General features: G+C 37.0%; 1 long non-coding RNA gene across 1 annotated transcript in view; it reads left to right on the top strand.

The window, feature by feature from the left end:
• Positions 1–3,806: 3,806 nt before the first annotated feature.
• LOC144240391 (uncharacterized) overlaps positions 3,807–19,995 on the top strand; it is a 29,658-nt gene continuing 13,469 nt past the window's right edge. The window contains exons 1-4 of the long non-coding RNA XR_013337700.1: positions 3,807–4,152; positions 4,298–4,489; positions 7,826–8,111; positions 8,403–8,454. This is a non-coding gene — a long non-coding RNA (uncharacterized LOC144240391). The remainder of the gene's footprint in view (positions 4,153–4,297; positions 4,490–7,825; positions 8,112–8,402; positions 8,455–19,995) is intronic.

Raw genomic sequence — 19,995 nt, 5'->3', positions numbered from 1 at the left:
ACCTACGTTTGTCAGAAATCACTAATTGCCTATCTTACCTAGTCTTCTCCTCTGGTTTACTAACAGTACCTCAAATAACTAAAAACAGGATTTTCCAGACTTAAGCATATAATCTGAGTTGCAATAATAGTTGTTGGATGGCTCCAAAGCAAGTTCTTCAAGTGTAAAAAACTCACTGGAATGAGTATTTTGCCTTTGTCCTTTTCGCTTCTTCCTGAATGGAATGCGGGTATGGTACTAGTTGTGGAGCTGCTATCTGGGGACTACAAAGAGACATGTATGAAGCATGCTGTCTGGTAAGGATGTCTGAGAAGAGGAAGAAAATACTATTGTAATGGATAATGCAGCCACTGACCCTGTCCCAGCTTGCCTGTTCTGGGCTTGTTGCATGACACAAATAAACTGACATTTAGTTAAACTGCTATTATTTGGGTTCTCAGTTATATACATGTGAATGTAATACCTTACATATTTACCCTGAACCAATCACTATATCCAGGAGGAATTAATGGGAACAGACTAACTTATGTGCATCTGCTGCCTCTCACCTTACTAATTTCTGTCCATTTATATATATTTTCAAATCAATCCATCAGGGCCCACACCACAAAAACCATATAGATACTATCAAATGGGGAAAAATCCAGTCCTCTGAGAAAGGGACAAGGAAATAATGAATGATGGGTAGTCCCTCACAAATTCCACTATAATATCCCTGTACCATAATTTCTTTAACTAGTCCTCATTTAGGGATACCTAGGCTACTTCTATTTTGTTATTATCATGAGGCTTAAACTCTGTTGTAGATAAATCACGAGTTTCTGTGTGTGTGTGTGTGTGTGTGTGTATGTGTTTCAATGTAAACTTCTGCCCCAAGTGTATAAGAATGCTTAAAGTATAGTTACCCTCATCATCACCATTTATTTCTATCATCATATATACATATATACAGGTTAGTTGCAAATAAAAAATTTTATAGACAGAATTTATTTTCTTTGATTTAAACAATAATTTTTAGTTTCTGAATAGTATTTTTATTTGTAAATCATGATGTAGTTAATCAATTAAAATCTCCATGGCAGTGCTTCTTAAACTTGAGTGTGTACATCAGAATTGGCTGGGGGACTTTCCCCACCCCCAGCTTTATTGAAGTATAAATGACAAACTTGTATATATTTAAGTCACATAATATTATGATTTGATATGCATGTACAGTGTGGAATGATTACTACAATCAAGTTAATTAACACATCATCACATCACAGTTACCATTGTTGTGTAGGCATGATGAGAACATTTAAGATTTACACTCTCAGCAAATTCTAAGTATACAATAAAGACATTTATTAAATGTATATTTAATATACATTTTGTATATTATTGTATAATATCTTATTGTATATTAAAGTATACAATATAACATTCTGTGCATTAGATCCCCAAAACTTACTCATGAAAACTGAAGTTTTTTTCCTTTTAACAAACATCTCCCCAATTCCCCAATCTCCCACCCTCTGATAACCCACTGTTCTACTGTTTCTAGGAGTTAAATTTCTTTAGATACCACATATTAGTGAGATCATATAGTATTTATCTTTCTCTGACTGGTTTATTTCAGTTAGCATAATGCCCTCCAGATTCACCCATATCATCACAAATATACAACTATATATCACATTTTCTTCATCTCTTCATTCCTCAATAGACACTTGTGTCGTTTCCATATGTTGGCTATTGTGAATAATGCTGGCAATGAACATGGGAGTGCAGGTATCTCTTTGAGATACAGATTTCATTTCCTTCAGATAGATGCCCAGAAGTGGGATTGTTGGATCATATGGTAGTTCAATTTTTATTTTTAATTTTAACTTTATTTCCTTTTTTGTGAACATTCAGTTTATGCCCTTAATTAATTTTTGTAAGGATTATATTACCTTTCTCTAAGGATTGTCTTTGTCTTTTTCATATGTGCTAAATACAATATTTTTCTAGTTCCAGTATTTAAAACTTCTCTTTTAGGGGTGCCTGGGTGGCTCAGTCAGTTAAGCATCCAACCCTTGATTTCAGCTCAGGTCACGATCTTTCATGGTTCGTGAGACAGAGCCCAAAGTCTAGCTAGCACTGCATGGACATCACAGAGTCTGCTTGGGATCCAATCTCTCCCTCTCTTTGCCTTCCCCCTTCTCAAAATAAATAAACATTAAAAAATAATAAATCTTCTTTTAATATTTTGAATTTCAAGATTTCAAATTTCAGAATAACACAAACTTAGTAAGAAGCTTCTGTGTTCCTACATTGCTTTTACATTTAATTATAAATCAAGAACTCATTTATATTTCCTTTTTTTAATGTTTATTTTTTAGAGAGAAGGAGGGAGACAGAGGATCTGAAGCAGGCTGTGCACTGACAGCAGAGAGCCTAATGTGGATCTTGAACTCAAGAACTGTGAACTCAAGACCCCAGCCAAAGTTGGATGTTTAACCAAGTGAGTCACCCAGGAGCCCCATCATTTATATTTTTTTATACCAAGATGCTTTATTAGTTTTTAAAAATAGCTTCTTGTTTTACTAATTATCTCTATGCATAGTTGATTAATCTGATTTTTTAATTAAATTTTTTTTCTTTTAATTTTTAACCACTTTCTTTTCTACAGTTCCTTTGGGTTGATGATGTTTCCAACACGTTAAGGAAAATGTTCATTAATGTTTAGTATTTCCTATTTTCTAAAACAAATTTAAAAATATAAATTTCCTTCTAAGTTCTTATTTAGCTTCATTAAACTTCACCCATCATGGTGCTGTTTAATCATGATTAGCTTCTAGCACTTAATAGAGCATTTTACCCATTCACTCTTCATAAACCCATTTTTATGTTCCAGATCTATAGATGAGAATACCTGTTTATTAGCGAATTACTAATATTATGATATAATCAGTAATTTTCCTCTATGCAGAGTTGATATTTTATTATTTAATAGCACTTTCTTTACAACCTGGAAACAAATATTTGTAAATGTTGCATGTATCTTCGAAAAGAATGGGGGCGGGGGTGGAGAGTAACATTAATAAGACCGTGAATCGGAACCTCCAGACTCCCCTTCCTCCCAAATACAGATGCAAGGAATAAACAGCTACACGTGTAGGACCGCTCTGAAAAAAATCCAGAAACTAGTTGGGAATCTCCTACACACCCAGTGACTGAGAAAATACCCACAACGAAACAGGCAGGGAAAGCTGAGACACACTCCTACCTTAAACCCCATCCCTGGGACAGCACCATACTATCTAGAAAGCATCCCCAATTCACAGCTTCTTCCTGAGGAGTGAAAAGTTGAGACCACGCGTCCAATGCACCAACCGTTACTGCTGCCACCTGAGGAACGGCCCCCCCTGACTCGCATTTCTGGGAGCTGACATTCGCTATTCCCCTGGAACCACAGACACCGTGCCTGCCCCCTTTAAACCCGTGCAAGAGCACTCCAGCAGCTCGTCCACACGGCTCTGCGCACAGCACGGCGGCGAGCCTGCCGGAAAGCCCAGCTCCGGCCTCCCCATGGAAGGGGCTAGAATGCGCGGCCCAAGCCCCGACTCTTCCGCCTGCTGGTGCAGGGTCTAGCTCTCCTAACTTTGGCGGCTCACACTGTGCTCTGGAAGCTTGGCCAGTGTCCGGCTGGTGGGACCACATAACCTCGCCCCCCAAGCTGGTTTTCTGAGGTGAACGGGGGGAGCCGCGGGCACCGGAGGTAGGTGACGCGTGACGCGTGGGGGCACTTCCGGCGCTTCCCACCTCAGGCAGTCCTCCACCCCTTGTTCCAGGGAAAACAAGCAAACCCTTTTAGCTTCTACCCGGGAGGAATCGGACGACATTTCCAGTGCCCTCACTTTTCAGCAGCTGCCAGAGCGGCTGGGCTTCTAGCCGCGTCTAGGAACTTCTGCTTCAGGGCATGTGTTAGTCCCTGGGGTGTCGGGTAAACGAAGCAGCGCGGTTTTAAATAACTCTGCAGGCCCCACTGTGACTCCAGTCCTATCCGCCCCATTAACAGCACCCATCTCCTGGCCTCTCCCTAAAAGAGGTTAGACTGCCCATCGAGTACCCCAACTTTTCCAGCTGCCTCCCCGGAAGTCTGGCTCCTAACTGGCTAGTCTCTAGCAGGTAATCACTGGTCTCCAGGGGGTTGGAAATGGCGGGTGAGCACTTCCTGGAGGACCCCTCCTACCCCCTTACTCCGGAGATGGAACGAAGCCTTCCGCTAAGGCGCCTCTGAGAGCTCCTGGGCCTGCCGTTCGCTTGTCCCCAGGAGTGACAAGAGAGAGAACAGCGGTGCGAAGTGGTGTCGCAGGATCCTTTACCTCAAAACCGGGGTTCCTCGTCTCCTGGCGTTGAAGAGTGAAGAAGTGGACAAAAAATGAACAGCAGGCAAAAGTGTAGAGTATAATATCAGAAAGGAAGAATAGTATGAAGGCTCTCTGCAGAGAGGGGACATTGGGAGGTGAGTATCCCCGACTATAGGCAAGGGGCCTTGTTTTATAAGGTTCTGGTCAGCCGTCCCCTTCACTTCTCCCCAGTTTCAGCTCAGGCCCCACCCTTATAGGCTTGACAGCCCTAGGTGCTGAGTGGTCCATTCCCGATTGGCTCCATTCCATTGTATGAGGCGTTACCAATGGCCTTAGCATTCCTTCTGTCGTCTACTATTTATTTTTAATTAGATATTTTGTCAAATTCCTGAGGGGAACTTCAAGGGGAGTAGGTGGTGTCTGTTACATTCTTAAGAGAAACCTTACGCCAGAGGGAATTTGTTGTAGTCAAGACACTCAGCATTGTTTCAAAGTGTGTGTTTTTCCCCACCCAGGGACCTCAGGTCCTGTCCCTTCCGTCTTTGCCTATTTTATCCTGTTGTAGCAGGATTCTCACACAGGGTCCTGACGCCACTGAGGCTTTTCTTTCCAGAAAGCAACTTTATTCCAGCCGGCCTCGCTCAGTTGGGTTCATACCCAAAGAACTGAGCCCCTAACACCACATGGCATGGTTTTTTATATATTTTTTACCTCTTTGTCTCCCATATATGGTAACACAGAAACACGCAGTCTGATTAAGTGGTCTTATGTTACAGGGTCCTGAGGGATGTTGTCACATGCACAAATTGAGACGTTCTTTTTTTCCCTTTCCTTAGAGGGGGGGACACTACCACACTATCTTTCCCTGTCATAGTGGCACGTGGTCTGAAAAAGAGTTCAGGCATCTGCCATAGCTCCTTTCCCCAGCTCAGTGCAGAGTGAGTGTAAGGTAAACTCCAGCTCCCAGGTTCTCCATGAGGAGAGAAGAAATTGGACCACATAGCTAGCACCTCAACTTTTCCAGCTGCTGCTAGAGAGGCTGGCATCCATCTTGCCTGTCTCAGGGAACTGAAAGGACTTGGCACACCCTAGTCTCCTGGGGAAGAAAATGTTAACTGTGTGAGGAGCTGGTTATGTTAATCAGCTTGACTGTAATAATCATTTCACTATGTGTATGTATCTCAAAACATCACCCTGTACACCTTAAATATAATATGGTGTTTATTTTGAACATTTTAAGAAGGAAAACAAATGTGTATACTAAACTTTTTGAGCAGTGTTACTTATATATATTAGAACAATTCATAAATTGTGGTTTTCAAACCTTCCAGTGTTTCAACTGTTTTGCCTACATATCTGTCATTTTTCAGGATTTAAAATGTCCCTTATGATTTCAGATGTCTTTTAACTAAAAACTTTTTTTTTCTGTCATGAATCACATCACATTTGTAGATAATGTCTTTATTGGAGAGCAGGGAAGACAGCATGATGTGTATTTTTACAATTTCTAATCCAACTCTCTTTTCAAAACTATGCTGCTCACGTAATATCTCTTAGATAACATCTTTTATGCTGCCCATTGCGCAGTATTTTTTACCTGAATACCGGAGATTCGTTGTCTCCTCGCTTTGAAGAATGAAGAGGTGGACACAGATTAAAATGAGCAGCAGGCAGAAGTTTATTAGAGTAGAAGATTAAAGAGTAAGAATAGTATGAGAGCTCTCTTTACAAATGGTGCACATTAAAAAATGAAAACCTGCGACTATAGACAAGGGACTCTTGTTTTATAGGGTTTTGGTTGGGGGCACTTGTTCCTTCTCAGGTTCTACCCTTGACTAGGTAACTCTAAATGCTTAGTCATTCTTTTTAGATTGGTTCATTTCCATTGTATGAGGGAACAGGTCACTGTTACTTGTGGGTCATATGTTTTATGGTCTGCTTATTTTTAGTTGGGTCTTTTGTTTGTCAAATTCCCAAGGGAAACCTGAGGGGGAGTAGTAGGTGGTATCTGTTACACTCCTAAGAGGAATTTTATTCCTGAGGGAATTTGCTGGAGATGAGATATTCCCAGAAGAAATGTTTTAAAATGTGTTTTTCTTTACCCAGGGACCTTTTCTGCCTACTGAACCCCATAGTTCCCTATCACACCAAAACTCATCCAAACCCTCAATATTATTAAAGCCCCCAATTCTCAGAAATTGACTTCTGAGACTCTTACAAGAGAATGCTCCCTTATGGGAAGACTGCTTATTTTCAATATAGCATATTGCTTATGTAAACCTGACTTTAAAAGCATATCTTCAGGACTCCTGGGTGGCTCAGTAGGTTAAACTTCCAAACCTTGCTCAGGTCATGATCTCATGGTTCCTGCTTTCAAGCCCTTTGTTGGGCTCTGTGCTGACAATGTGGAACCTGCTTGGGATTCTCTCTCCCTCACTCTCTATTCCTGTCTCACTCTCTTCAATCTTTCAAAATAAATAAAATTTAAAAAGTAAAATAAAAGCATATCCTCATAAATATATGTAAAATTTAATCTTGATATAGTAATGTACAAGCCCAATGATTTATCTTAGGTTAACTTTAAATATCTATCATAACATAAGAGATTTTACTTGGTTCCTCCAATTTTCAAATCAATTATATATTAATTTTAATCAGTCAGACTCATGGACTGATTCTCAATGATAAACACATGGGAGAGTTAGATTAAGCCAACAGGCACTTTAATACTTTCATGATGAGGATTATGCCACTGCTTTTTGAGGGACTGGGACAGTGATGTTAATCATTCTTGGCATCCTAGACTGGTATAAATGTGTATTGGACTGAATTCTAATCAGAAGTATCATGAGGGATAACATGCCATGATTAAGTTATAACTTTTTCTAAGTTTGATGATTGCTTTTTCCTTTAAATATACTCTAACCATCTTGATTAGATTTGAGGATATTCCACATATTTACAGATTGTCCCTGAGGATAAGATACTTCTAGGATGGCACCTCTCAAATATTACTTCTTGATGTTTCCGTCTTTACTCTCAGTGCTAATATTTTATTGAAATTAAAGAGACACATATTTCAAACTCATTCTCAAAATTTTCACTTGATTAATTTTAAGACTTCTTCCTGTCCTTGAGCTGCTAAAAGGAAATCAGAACATTTCAGAATGTTTTTTGACCTATAACTGGCCTTTTATAACAGAAGTTTCACTAAGATAAATGCTTTTGATATGTATTTTTAGTTTATAATCCTTTAGAATATATTGAAGCACTACTGATTGAATAAGAGTTAAAAAACATATTGTTTAGATATGTTTTCAGTTTTAAATAATAAAAATTATTTTCTTGTATCACATCATTTTGTATTCAATATTCTATAATTCTGTGTTTGTGATTGTATACTTGTAGAGTCCTGAACAGCCCTGTAAATCTTCAAGATCTTTTAATGTTTTATGTATACTAACTCATCTTATTCTCATTCTATTTTACAGATGAGGGAATGAGTCAGAGTGAAATCAGATGACTTTCTTAGGTCACAAAACTTCATAAGAAATGAAGCAGGGATTTAAATCTGAGCAGCTTGTCTGGAGTCCACTGGGCTTTATTGGAACTTTTGGTGACATATGATAAACAGCAGTAACTAAAACTACATATTGTTACCCATATAAGCATATGGAAAACTTGTCATATGAACATAAGAATCCAAAGAGAACAAATATAATATTGTCTGGGAAGTAGAATGACAACATACCAAGCAGGGGCAGTATTTTTAACGTGGTAAGTATAAAGTAGGAACGTAACAGTTCCATTCTTTCTATTACTTACTAGTGTAGCTTACTCTTTCTCTTTTTTTAACTCCCAAATATTTTTAAAGTTATCTGTAAGAATGCCACAATTGCTCTTATCGTTACATTTTTTTTCTGAAAGTTTTAGACAATAATCAAGAAAATAAAAAAGAAAAACTTGAAAGAAAAACAAAATTTATCATTTGCTATTGTATTTGTAGAAGTGATTATATATTGTTTAAATTTTCAGTATTGTTAACGTGCAGTGTTACATTACTTTCAGGTGTACAATACAGTGATTGAACAATTCTGTACATTATTCAGTGTTCATCATGGTAAGTGTATTCTTAATCCCCATTACCTATTTCACCCATCCCCCCCTTCAGTTTGTTCTCTATAGTTAAGAGCCTGTTTTTTAGTTTCTCTCCTTTTTCTTTGTTCATTTGTTTTGTTTCCTAAATTGCACCTGTGAGGGAAATCTTGTGGTATTCATCTTTCTCTGACCTATTTTGCTTTGCATTATACCTTCTGGATCCATCCATGTTGTTGCAAATAGCAAGATTTTATTCTTTTTTATGGCTAAGTAATATTCAATTGCATATATATAGACCACATCTTCTTTATTCATTCATCTGTTGATAGACACTTAGGCTGTTTCATGTCTTGGCTATTGTAAATAATGCAGCATTAAACATTGGGGTGCATATATCTTTTCAAATTAGCATTTTCATATTCTTTGGGTAAATACCCAGTAGTGAAATTACTGGATCATATGTTAATTTATTTTTTTAAAATTTTTTGTGGAACCTCCATATTGTTTCCCACAGTGTCTGTACCAGTTTGCATTCCTATCAACAATCCATTACGTTCCTTTTTTCCACATCCTTGCCAACACTTATTGTTTCTTATGTTTTTTATTTTAGCCATTCGGACAGGTGAGAGGTGATATCTCATTGTGGTTTTGATTTTCATTTCCTTGATGATGAGTGATACTGAGCATTTTTCATGTGTCTGTTGGCTGTCTGCATGTTGAAGAAATGTCTGTTCATGTCTTCTCATTTTAAAAATTTTTTTTTTTTAGAGAGAGTGCACAAGTGGGGGAGGGGCAGAAGGAGAGAGAGAGAGAGAGAGAGAGAGAAAGAGAGAGAGAGAATCTTAACTAGGCTCCATGCTCACCATGAATCATGACTTAAGCCAAAATTGAGTTGGATGCTTAACCGACTGAGACACCCCAGGTGCCCCTCTTCTGTTCAGTTTTTAATAGGATTTTTTTTGGTTTTGGTTTTGGTTTGTTGTTGTTGTTGTTGTTGTTTTTCTTTTTTTCTTTCTTTTTTTTTTTTAGTATTGAGTTGTGTAAGTTCTTTATATATTTTGGATTTTAGCCCTTTATTGGACATGTTATTTACAAATATCTTCTCCCATTCAGTAAATTGTCTTTTAATCTTTTTTCAATTGTTTCATTTGCTGTTCATAAGCTTGTTTTTTTCTTGTAGCCCCAATAGTTTATTTTTGTTTTAATTTCCCTTGCCTCAGGAGACATATCTAGAAAAATGTTGTTGCAGTCAATGTTGGAGAAATTACTGGCCATCTTCTCTTCCAGGATTTTTATGATCTCCATTCTCACATTTGGGTCTTTAATCAATTTTCAGTTTATCTTTATGTATGGTGTGGAAAAGTGGTCCAGTTTCAATTTTTTGCATGTGGCTGTCCAGTTTTCCCAATACCATTTATTGTAGAGATAGTCTTTTCCTGTCACATATTCCTTTATTTATTTTTGAGAGAGAGATAGAGACAGCATGAGCAGGGGAGGGTCAGAGAGAGAGGGAGATACAGAATCCGGAACAGGCTCCAGGCTCTGAGCTAGCTGTCAGCACAGAGTCCAATGCGGGGCTCGAACCCACAAACTGCGAGATCATGACCTGAGCCAAAGTCGGACGCTTAACTGACTGAGCCACCCAGGTGCCCCTCCTGTCACATATCTTGTCTTTTTTTTTTCAAAGATTAATTGCCGATAAAATTGTGGGCTTATTTCTGATTATATTCTTAAACAATATCTCCCAAGAAATTCAATTAAAACATTGGAATTCAAAAATTCATCTCATTTGAAAATACAGTGTGAATAGTTCCATATGGCAACATAAAATAAAATTCCTGATAAAAAAATGAATAAAATATACACAACTCAAAGATGTACATTATAAATGTCTCTTGGAAGGAAAATGAAGCAAGCAAATAATTGGGTTATATATCTAATAATAGATGGCATTATCTCTATTAATTATTATGTACATATTTATTGAGTAATCCGTATGGGGCAAGTACTCCTGGATAAAATGTATGAGTCAAACATTGTCTTTACAGAACCTATCATGGAGTGACAGAAGGATTAGTTATATAGCCTATAAAAGTTGTCATAAAATAGAAGATTCTACCCTAGTAAAGAAGCTCATAGAAACTACCCAAAGAGACAATATACCTAAAATCTAAAGTAGATTGAAGAGGCTTCTAAGTGCAGAGGGTGGGAGTAGATAGCCCCTTTAAGGCAGAAGGACACTTTAGTAAAGACCATGGTTGAAGCATAAACATAGCAGTATTAGGGGAAAACCATGGAGTTAAGGTACATTGAAAGGTGAAACTATAATAGGGAGTACATATCAGATGATACTAGTCCTGCTCAGACATATTAAAGATGTGTTCTTCAGAGCAAAGGGTGACCATAAAAACATTTCATGTAAGAAGAAAGTGCAATCTTATTTGTGTTTTGTAAAAATCACCCTGACTGCAATGACAGAACAAATTGAAAATGGGATAAGAATTCCCAGTAAGTAAGACAGGAAAGGAAAGGACAGAGGATGAAGACAAAAATGAGACCCAGGTTTCTGATGGGAGTAGTGAGAGAGAAATATATATTGAAAGAACAGAAGATTTTGGCAAATCAATAATAGATCAAGGCATTAAAGAAAAGTAAACCAGATATCTGTGTATCTCTTCCCACCTCCTGTTTCTCTCCCTTCATATGAGTTTACTGTGTAAAAAAGAATTTTAAAAACCTAGAAAGAGAGAGTTATTGAAAGAATCGTGATGGTACAAATGCTAACTGTGGGAAAATTTTTAATTATAATGTAATTTCAGCACATTTACCAAAATTAATTTCAAATATATTACTTAAAATAATGATTAAAATTGAAAATTTAATAGGAAAATTACCCAAGTAAAATATAAATTAAATATTCTTATATTAAGGAATATTATGGTTATTAAACTAATGATCTCAGCTTCAAACGGACCCTTTTGTACTTTTCTTTGAGATGGGGCTGGAACTTTGCAAACCTCTTTCCTCCTTTGATAGAGGGTTCCTATTAGATTCTTTCAATAGGAGTAAATATCAGAAAGCTGCTATCAGAAGGAGAAGGACCTGCTACTTCTGTTTGCTTCCTGCTTCTGTTGCCATCACCACAACACTCCTTTGTCCTCAGCAGCAACAGAGAACCGAATCCTGCCTTAGCAGCTGATTCCATTTGTTAGTCTTCCCATGCTGCAGGAACACATGATTTTATGCTGTGGCGTCTCATAGGTAGTCCCAACTTTGCATCACCCCTCCCTAGAGATCTGAGTTCCAGACTCATAGGACTCTTCCTCCAAGTTTCTAAATACTAACAATTCAAACCTTACCTCTTGGTTCTCTAGCCAAAAAGGTGGGAATTGCTTCCTTCTGTGATACTTAAGTATTTCCTTCTTCTCCTTCTAGTTGTCTCAGTCATGGTTTATAATTCTTAATACCAAAAACTCTGTTAAACTGTCTGATGAAGTTTTTGTATCTGTACTAGACAGGCTGGTACAGACTGCTATTTAACTATGATATCCATTAAAGAAATCTTAAAAGGAATGATTTACAGATTTGTTAATGTTAGAAAAACCATCAGTATTCTCCGGTAAACTACTATGTGTTAAGTACTTCTCTAAGTGCTAGGAACACAGGAGTAAAGACCAACTGAATCCTTGACCTTAAGGAGCTTATTTGACCATAAGGGTTAAATGTGAGATAAGGCTTAAACATGTAAGCAAGATAGGTTCAAGTGTTGATAAGTGCTTTGATAACGGTAAAAAATGAATGATATATTAGAATTATAATGCTGTCTAGAATAGGGAGTAGAATGGGTATTTGACTTGAAATCTAAAAGACAGTAATAAGCAAACCATGAAAAGTTCCATGAAGGAAGAACTTCCTAAGAACAAATTAAGCTCTGCAGAGTCCTTAGTGACATGAGCTGGAAGTCTTTTCGTTTTTGTAAGAGAAAAATGCATTAGCTCCTGTGAGAAAATACATGAATAAGTAAAAGGAGGAGGAGGGGTGCCTGGATGGCTCAGTCAGTTAAGCCTCCAACTTCAGCTCAGGTCATGATCACGCAGTTCGTGAGTTCAAGCCCCACATCAGGCTCTGTGCTAACAACCTGCTTCTGATTCTGTGTCTCCCTCTCTCTCTGCCCCTCCCCTCCTCATGCTCTGTCTCTCTCCCCCTCAAAACTGAATAAATGTTAAAAATAAATTTTTTTAAAAGAGGAGGAAGAGAGTAGAAAGAAATAAAACTGGATAATGAATTAAATCAATCAGTCAATCAAATTATATGAATCCAAAATGGGTAAAAATAGCACTGGACTAATGACACTCAACAGTTAAAAATAAGGTTATATTTTATAAGCTATTGAAGGATGCCAAGTCCAACTTAAGAACCTGCTGGGACCCGCACTGGCCTCACTGCATGACAGTTACAGCGAGGAAATGGTGGCGTTTGCACAGCTCCTGCCTTGAGAAACGAAAACTGGTGTCTCTTTCTGCTACTACTGGCTCATGTTGGAAATGAGCCTGCTGGTATTGACCAGGCCTCACAATATTCCAAATCAGACTGATATTCCCCACACAGATTGCTCATAAGGAAAGGCATGTCCTTGCCTTTTCCAAAGAGATTTCAGATGAAAGCATTGTGGATGATTATTAAAAGGCTCTTCCTAAGGGCCTTGCAGATCCAAGACTTACATAATAAAGGGGGCTTGAGTCTAGCCTTGAGACAAAGAGCCTAATTTAGAGTTAAGGGCAGATATCCACCCCCACCCAGTTGTTTCTGCTTCGATCACTGGCCGTCCCCCACCCCAAGGCATTTGTTATCAGTTATTTGGAGTGACTTATTCTGGCCTTGAAGATGCTGATTGCTTCCTGTGGAGGATCCTATTGAGGAACTTCTTTTGTGATTATGGGAGCAGAGATGTCTCCTGAAAGACCTGTTTGACCCCTGCTCACAGAGAAGTAACCTCACCCTTTTATGCTAAAAACATTGTCTGATAGGCTAAAGATACTTTCTTCCCCATAGGATAAGCATCTAAATCACCTATCTCACTACTGATAAAGGTTATGCATGAGTCTTCTACAAACCTATGTTCTGGGAAATTCTTACATATCAAAGAAGTTTGTTATCAGAAATCATTGTCTAAGGCAAATGCCACTTCTGTGCCATCCCCCAAACACTTATAAAATAAAGTTGAGCCCCAGTTAGGGCTGAGATGCCTGCCTGGTGACCAGAAAGACTGTTGGGCCTTGCTCATCCCTCCCTCGCCAACACCGTCCATCCTTCAGGGACCCCTGGACCCTGGCCGGAGCCGGCCTCCGACAAGAACCCAACTGATATATATCTCATATTAAGGATTTTGGAAATTTTCATCTCCTTTTTATAGCATTTTTCTATGAATAACTCTTAATGGATATTAATACATCAAAATTGCAGAAACTTGATAATGATTATGAAGCTTTATGACCTAGAAAGTTTTCACATGTACTCTCTCATATACTTATATGTAACACAAAGAAGAATAACTGGACGAACAAGCATTTCATAATGATTTTCTCTATTTCTTAAAATTATAGTTATTCCTTCAAACACTCTTTCTCATGCAGCACTTATATATTGGATACCTACTACATGCCTTGCCCTCTTGCATATGGTGATGATTTCCTTGCCTCCATAATAAGGAACCAGTAACATCAATATGTAAAAAATCAGTTGACTGAAATTTTAATGATAAAGCTCCTGTGAGGATTTTTTTTTTCTTTTTTAAAATCAATACCTATCCAAGGATTTGAAATCCCTTGGATGTGGTACTAGCAGGAATTTTTCCTCTAATCCATCTATCCTCCCTTTTTAAATTAATGTTGTTTAATTGAAGAAAGCACCTTGATTCTGGAAATCATTGCATTAACATATCTCTTTAGCAATATACTGTCATGCTTATACTGAAGTTCTGAATTACCAAGTGGGTCAATTTCAAACATCTGAAATGACAAGTGTTCTGATTTCTGGCCACTGTCTTCTACTTGCCTATTCTATACCATATTCTCTTTTCTCGTATACTAATTTTAAAATATTTCAACCCAATGGTATCTTTAATTTACTAACCATATGTTATTTGCAGGATAAGAGGTCTAACATTTTTCCTTTCTCAGTTTATAACTGGATCTAGCAGTATAATCAATATCATCATGAATACAACCTCTACTCCAATATTCCTTTTTTTTTTTTACTCCACTCTTGGAATTTACCTGATAAAAATCTAAATTTTCCAACTATTTCTGCAATATATCCAAATTGCTGAATGTAGGGGCTGGAGAAGAAAATGCCATTTCACTGACTTGGTCTGTCTTCGAATTGATGGCTACAAACCTCAAGTGAGCCTTCAGATCTTCCATAAATCCTATTGCATTTCTATCAGATATTTTCATGTTGTCTCTCCAGATCCATTCTTTATACTTCTGAAAATTGTTCTTTTTCTTAGGAGACTGATCTATATGGAATCTCTAGGTTTTGCAAAATTTCAGCCTTTCCTGGGAACAGGAGTGAGGAATAGAGAATCATTTATCATATCTGAATTTGGATCACTCAAAATTATTGGAGTTTCTATTGTCAACCCTCTCCACTAACAAAAACTGAAACTTAGGAGTATCCATGCTTCTCAGGGCTTTACACCAGTACTTAGAGTCCCTTTTCAGGACAAGGTTATCCAGTCTCCAGGGAGTAGAAGTATTACTCACATTTCTCAATTACAGTTTATTTTAAAATATTTTAGATGGAGGGAGGCAAACCATGAAAGACTCTTGAATGCTGAGAACAAACTGAGGGCTGATGGGGGTGGGAGTTAGGGAAAGGGGGATGATGGGGATAGAGGAGGGCACGTGTGGGGATGAGTACTGATTGCTATATGGAAATCAACTTGACAATAAACTAGTAAAAAAATAAAAAAAAAATATTTTTCCTCTTATTTATTTTTGAGAGACAGACAGAGGCAGAGCACAAGTCAGGGAGGGGCAGAGAGAGAATGAGACACAGAATCTGAAGCAGGGCTCAAACTCACAAACTGTGACATCATGACCTGAGTGGAAGTTGGACGCTTAACTGACTGAGCCNTCTGTTGGCCATCTGGATGTCCTCTTTGGAGAAGTGTCTGTTCTAAACTACACTTCTAACACTAATGCTATAGCATAAGTCCTTTACATTTCATCCTTAAAAGCTAAGCTTTTAACTTCCTGTCAAGACTCGTTATTTTGCACTCTATATCCTATCTAAATACAGCAGGTCGAGCTATATGAATGGGAGAAAACATTGGGATAGTATGAAATATTAAGGAATATTGAAGAATAAGGTAATATTTCACACACACAAATATATATGAAACTAAAGTTTTCCAAATTAGTCCTGAGAACACATTAACACTAAATTGAAGAAGCTTTTCAACTGGTAATGAGTTCCCATTAATGGAGGTATTAAGGTGAATTAGAACAATCCTCTCTCTAGTATATTGTCCAGTAAATTAGTACATTATAAGGAGATTGGAGAAGGTAGCTTTCTAAAAAGGATGAATTTTATGGTTCACTCAGACTCTGAAGTTTTATGCTTCTAGTGATGAGATTCAGAACATATTAAAGTTCTTTACTCAAGTTCCTTTTCCTAAGATAATCTTGTTTCTCTGACACACTACCATGCGGCTATGATGAACCCAAGCATGCTCTGGATAATTTTAGATATCTGCAGTGGATAAAGTTTATTGAGATACTCTGGTAAACATTTTTCCAAACTCAGCAACCTCTTGTGTTGATTCTAGGCTTAAACTGACCTTGAGATTTTGGAAGATAATTGTTCAGGAGTGTGTTAGATGTCCTGTGTGTCTCAGGAAAGAGCTATTTCTTTTGTGGGCGGACCTTAACTATTTTACTCTTCTGCATTTGTGAAACTATTTCAGGAAGTACAGTAGTTTAGATGATTGGAAGTATACAGATATCACCTTAAGCTGCAAATATATTTATTAAAATATGTATAGTTATAAGTCTAGGCAGAAAAACAAGTGCTCTAGTAAAGACACGCATTTCTGCCATGATACTTAGGGAGGACTTCTAGTGAAAAGTGGCATGATGAGTAAAATTTTGAAAGATAGATTAGAAAATTGAAAATAGGTAAAAATGGAAGTGGGAGAGAAGTGAAGAGCATTTACTGATTTTTTAAAGTTTATTTATTTATTTTGAGAGGGAGCGGGAGGGCAGAGAGGGAGGGAGAGAGAGAGAATCCCAAGCAGGCTCTGCAGTGTCAGCGAAGAGCTCATAATAGGGCTTGTAACCACGACTGTGAGATCATGACCTGAGCCAAAATCAAGAGTCAGGCACTTAACAGACTGAGCTAGCCAGGTGCCCCAAGCATTTACTGATTTTAAGAGGCTTTTTATTCTGGTGCCATAGCACAGGGTGAAATTACGTTTTCGAAATGAATAGCATCTGCTGTGTTCAGGTAAAATTATGGTGATACCAGCAGTATTCTAACCGGAGAATTAAAGTTTTCTAATGGTTCCTTCCTATCATTGAGAACCTTTAAGGCCAGTTTCGTGTTTGTTTGTGGTTTTGTTTTTTTTGAAAAACAGTGTTATCTTAAAGCTACTGTTTGCCATTTGAATTTTTTAAAAATTTTACACACAGACTGTCACCGTACAGAATAAACAACCTCTAACATTAAAAAAAAAAAGAATTTTGTCTTATTTTAAACCTTTAATTACATCAAAACCATGGAATCCCACAAAGCAATTCCATATCTAGTTCTTAATGAAGAAGATACTTTGCCATAGATATTTGTGTTCTGCTTCTTGCCACAGCGAATGTTTTCCTTGGTACCTAGGATGATGACCATTTTTCTTGTTTGCACTGGAGAGTCCCAGCACAATCCTGTTGTCCAAGCTTAAGAGTTATTAGTCATCCCTTTCACCACTGGAATAAAAATTAATAGGGGCACCTGGGTGGCTCAGTTGGTTAAGCGTCCGACTTTGGCTCAGGTCATGATCTTATGGTTCATGGGTTCGAGCCCCATGTTGGGCTCTGTGCTGACAGCTAGCTCAGAACCTGGAGCCTGTTTCAGATTCTGTGTCTCCCTATCTTTCTGACCCTCGCCTGCTCACACTCTCTCTCTCTCAGAAATAAATAAAACATTAAAAAAAAGGAATAAAAATTAATAATAAATCACATGACCACAGCAATTATAGTACAAGCATGTTGAAATTTTGTGCTATATGTCAAGTTTGTTCAAATTTACTTTAAAAATATTATACATACAATGAAATATTCTTCACCCATAAAAAGAATTGAATTAAATTTTGCTATATTTTATAACAAAATGGACTTTTAAAACATTATGCTTAGCAGAATAAGCCAGACATAGAAGGAGACTGAAATTATATGAGGTACCCAGAATAGGTACATTCATAGATACAAAAAGTAGAATGGAAGTTTTTGTGTTGAGGAAATGAAAAAAATGGCATTATTGTTTAATGAGTACAGAATGTTGGGGATGATGAAAATTTTGGGGTATAGGTAGTGGTGATGGTTACATAACATTGTGAATGTATTTCATGTCATTGAATTGTACACTTACAAATAGTTAAAATATAAATACTATGCTCTGTATGTTTTATGAGAATAAAAAAGAAGACATGCATTAGCCTAAGGCAATATTATGTCAAGATTTGTTTGATAAGCAAGCTGAATTAGGTGAGCTGAAATGCTTTGCTGTCCCAAATTTGGTATGTTTGTAGATACTCTGGAGAACAAGATAAATGCACTGCAATAGCTTTGATCCTGACTCTTCATTTATCCTTTCATTGTGTTTTGTATCCTACTTCCCTGGTGTCCTTTCCCAGGAGTTACTGTGAGCTCATGTGGGGATAACTCACTTGTAGAATTTCAAGCTGAATAAATCATAATAAAACATGTTAAAAATGTAATTATTTAAAATTATATTTTTGTCTGGCTCATAGATCAATTAAAAGTAGAGTTTAAACTGTAGATAAGACCCCATGAAAATACCTAAATATCGAGAGTAGGTTATTATTCGTTGAGTATTGTGCCAGTTATGGAGTTATCGATAAAACTTTTAACTACAAAATTGGTAAGATATAAAGGGCATGTCAAATATAATTAATGAATCAGTATTAATAGCAATACATTAGACGTTGTAGGATTTCTTAAATACTTATTGTAAAATGGCTTTTATTAAAGTGTAGTTGCAAATACAACTGTTTAATTTCAAGTTATAAGGAATTTGTCACAATGTTTGGGTAGCGCTGCATTTATGGCAACAGATTTATATAGATAACATGATCTACTTTTAAAAAGTACTAAGTAGAGGGATGTCAGTCAGAAGAGCATGCGACTCCTGATCTGTATTGCAAGTTTGAGCTCCACATTGGGTGTAGAGATTAAATAAATAAACTTAAAAAAAGGTGTTAAGTAGAATAACTATACAGACTGAAGAACACATGGTAAGGGGACTTTATGGAATGGTTTGCACCATATGACAACTTCCTATATATAAACTTCACTTTGCATTTCTATGATTTTCAAAAATCAAAACAGTAAACTTCAAGTGGTTACTGTGTGTATATCACTAGTTATTGGAGATATTGTGTATACCATGTTGAAATACTAATATTTTGTTTTATCTGCAATTGTTAATATTATAGAAAGTTTTAGTGCAGTATTAAGGCTACAACCACCCTAGTGCAAATTGTATAGGAATAACTTAAAATATTAATTAAATTATAGATATTATACTTAGGAGTGTTACACAGGATATCACATGTTCACCAGAGAGACTGATGATTAAAAATATCTTCTGGGACACCTGGGTGGCTCAGTCAGTTAAGCGTCTGACTTTGGCTCAGGTCATGATTTCGTAGTTCATGGGTTTGGGCCCTGTGCTGACAGCTCAGAGCCTTGAGCCTGGTTCAAATTCTGTCTCTCCCTCCCTCTCTGCCTCTCACCCATTTACACTCTGTTTCTCTCTCTCTCAAAAATAAATAAAACATTTAAAAAATTTAAAAAATCTTCTAAGGATATATATGTATATATTTATCATGTATTATATATTATTATACATTTAGATTTGGTGTGATGAGAAATACTTTAATTTTGTTCCTTGAGATTAGTTTTAATCCTATGGGGGTGGGGTGTTGGTAGAAGTAGTTCACAAAGATTTCTTGGGCAGACAAAAATGTTGATAGTAGGACATAATAGAATTCACAGCTATTTTAAGTCAAAATGAGTTCTTTAATCTTCTATCTAGTGTATGTAGAATTCATTACTAACTTCACACAAATTTCAAGGAAACTAGGTAAGCTGTAACTGTTAAATTGTGATAGAAATTAGGAAATATTGAAGTGATCTCATCAAGAGACTGTGCATAATGTCATTTAGTACATTAGCAGAGTCCCCCAAATCTTGTTCAAAAGTGTCTTTTACTATCTTCGTTTCACCATTGCTTGGCTCATTTGAAACGGCCAGTATGTTTGAAGCGGTTT

Source organism: Crocuta crocuta, unplaced genomic scaffold (assembly GCF_008692635.1).
Source record: "Crocuta crocuta isolate KB4526 unplaced genomic scaffold, BGI_CrCroc_1.0 scaffold247, whole genome shotgun sequence".
Lineage (NCBI taxonomy): Eukaryota > Metazoa > Chordata > Mammalia > Carnivora > Hyaenidae > Crocuta > Crocuta crocuta.
Note: the sequence above shows the minus strand (reverse complement) of the source record. Positions and strands in the feature narration are given on the sequence as shown.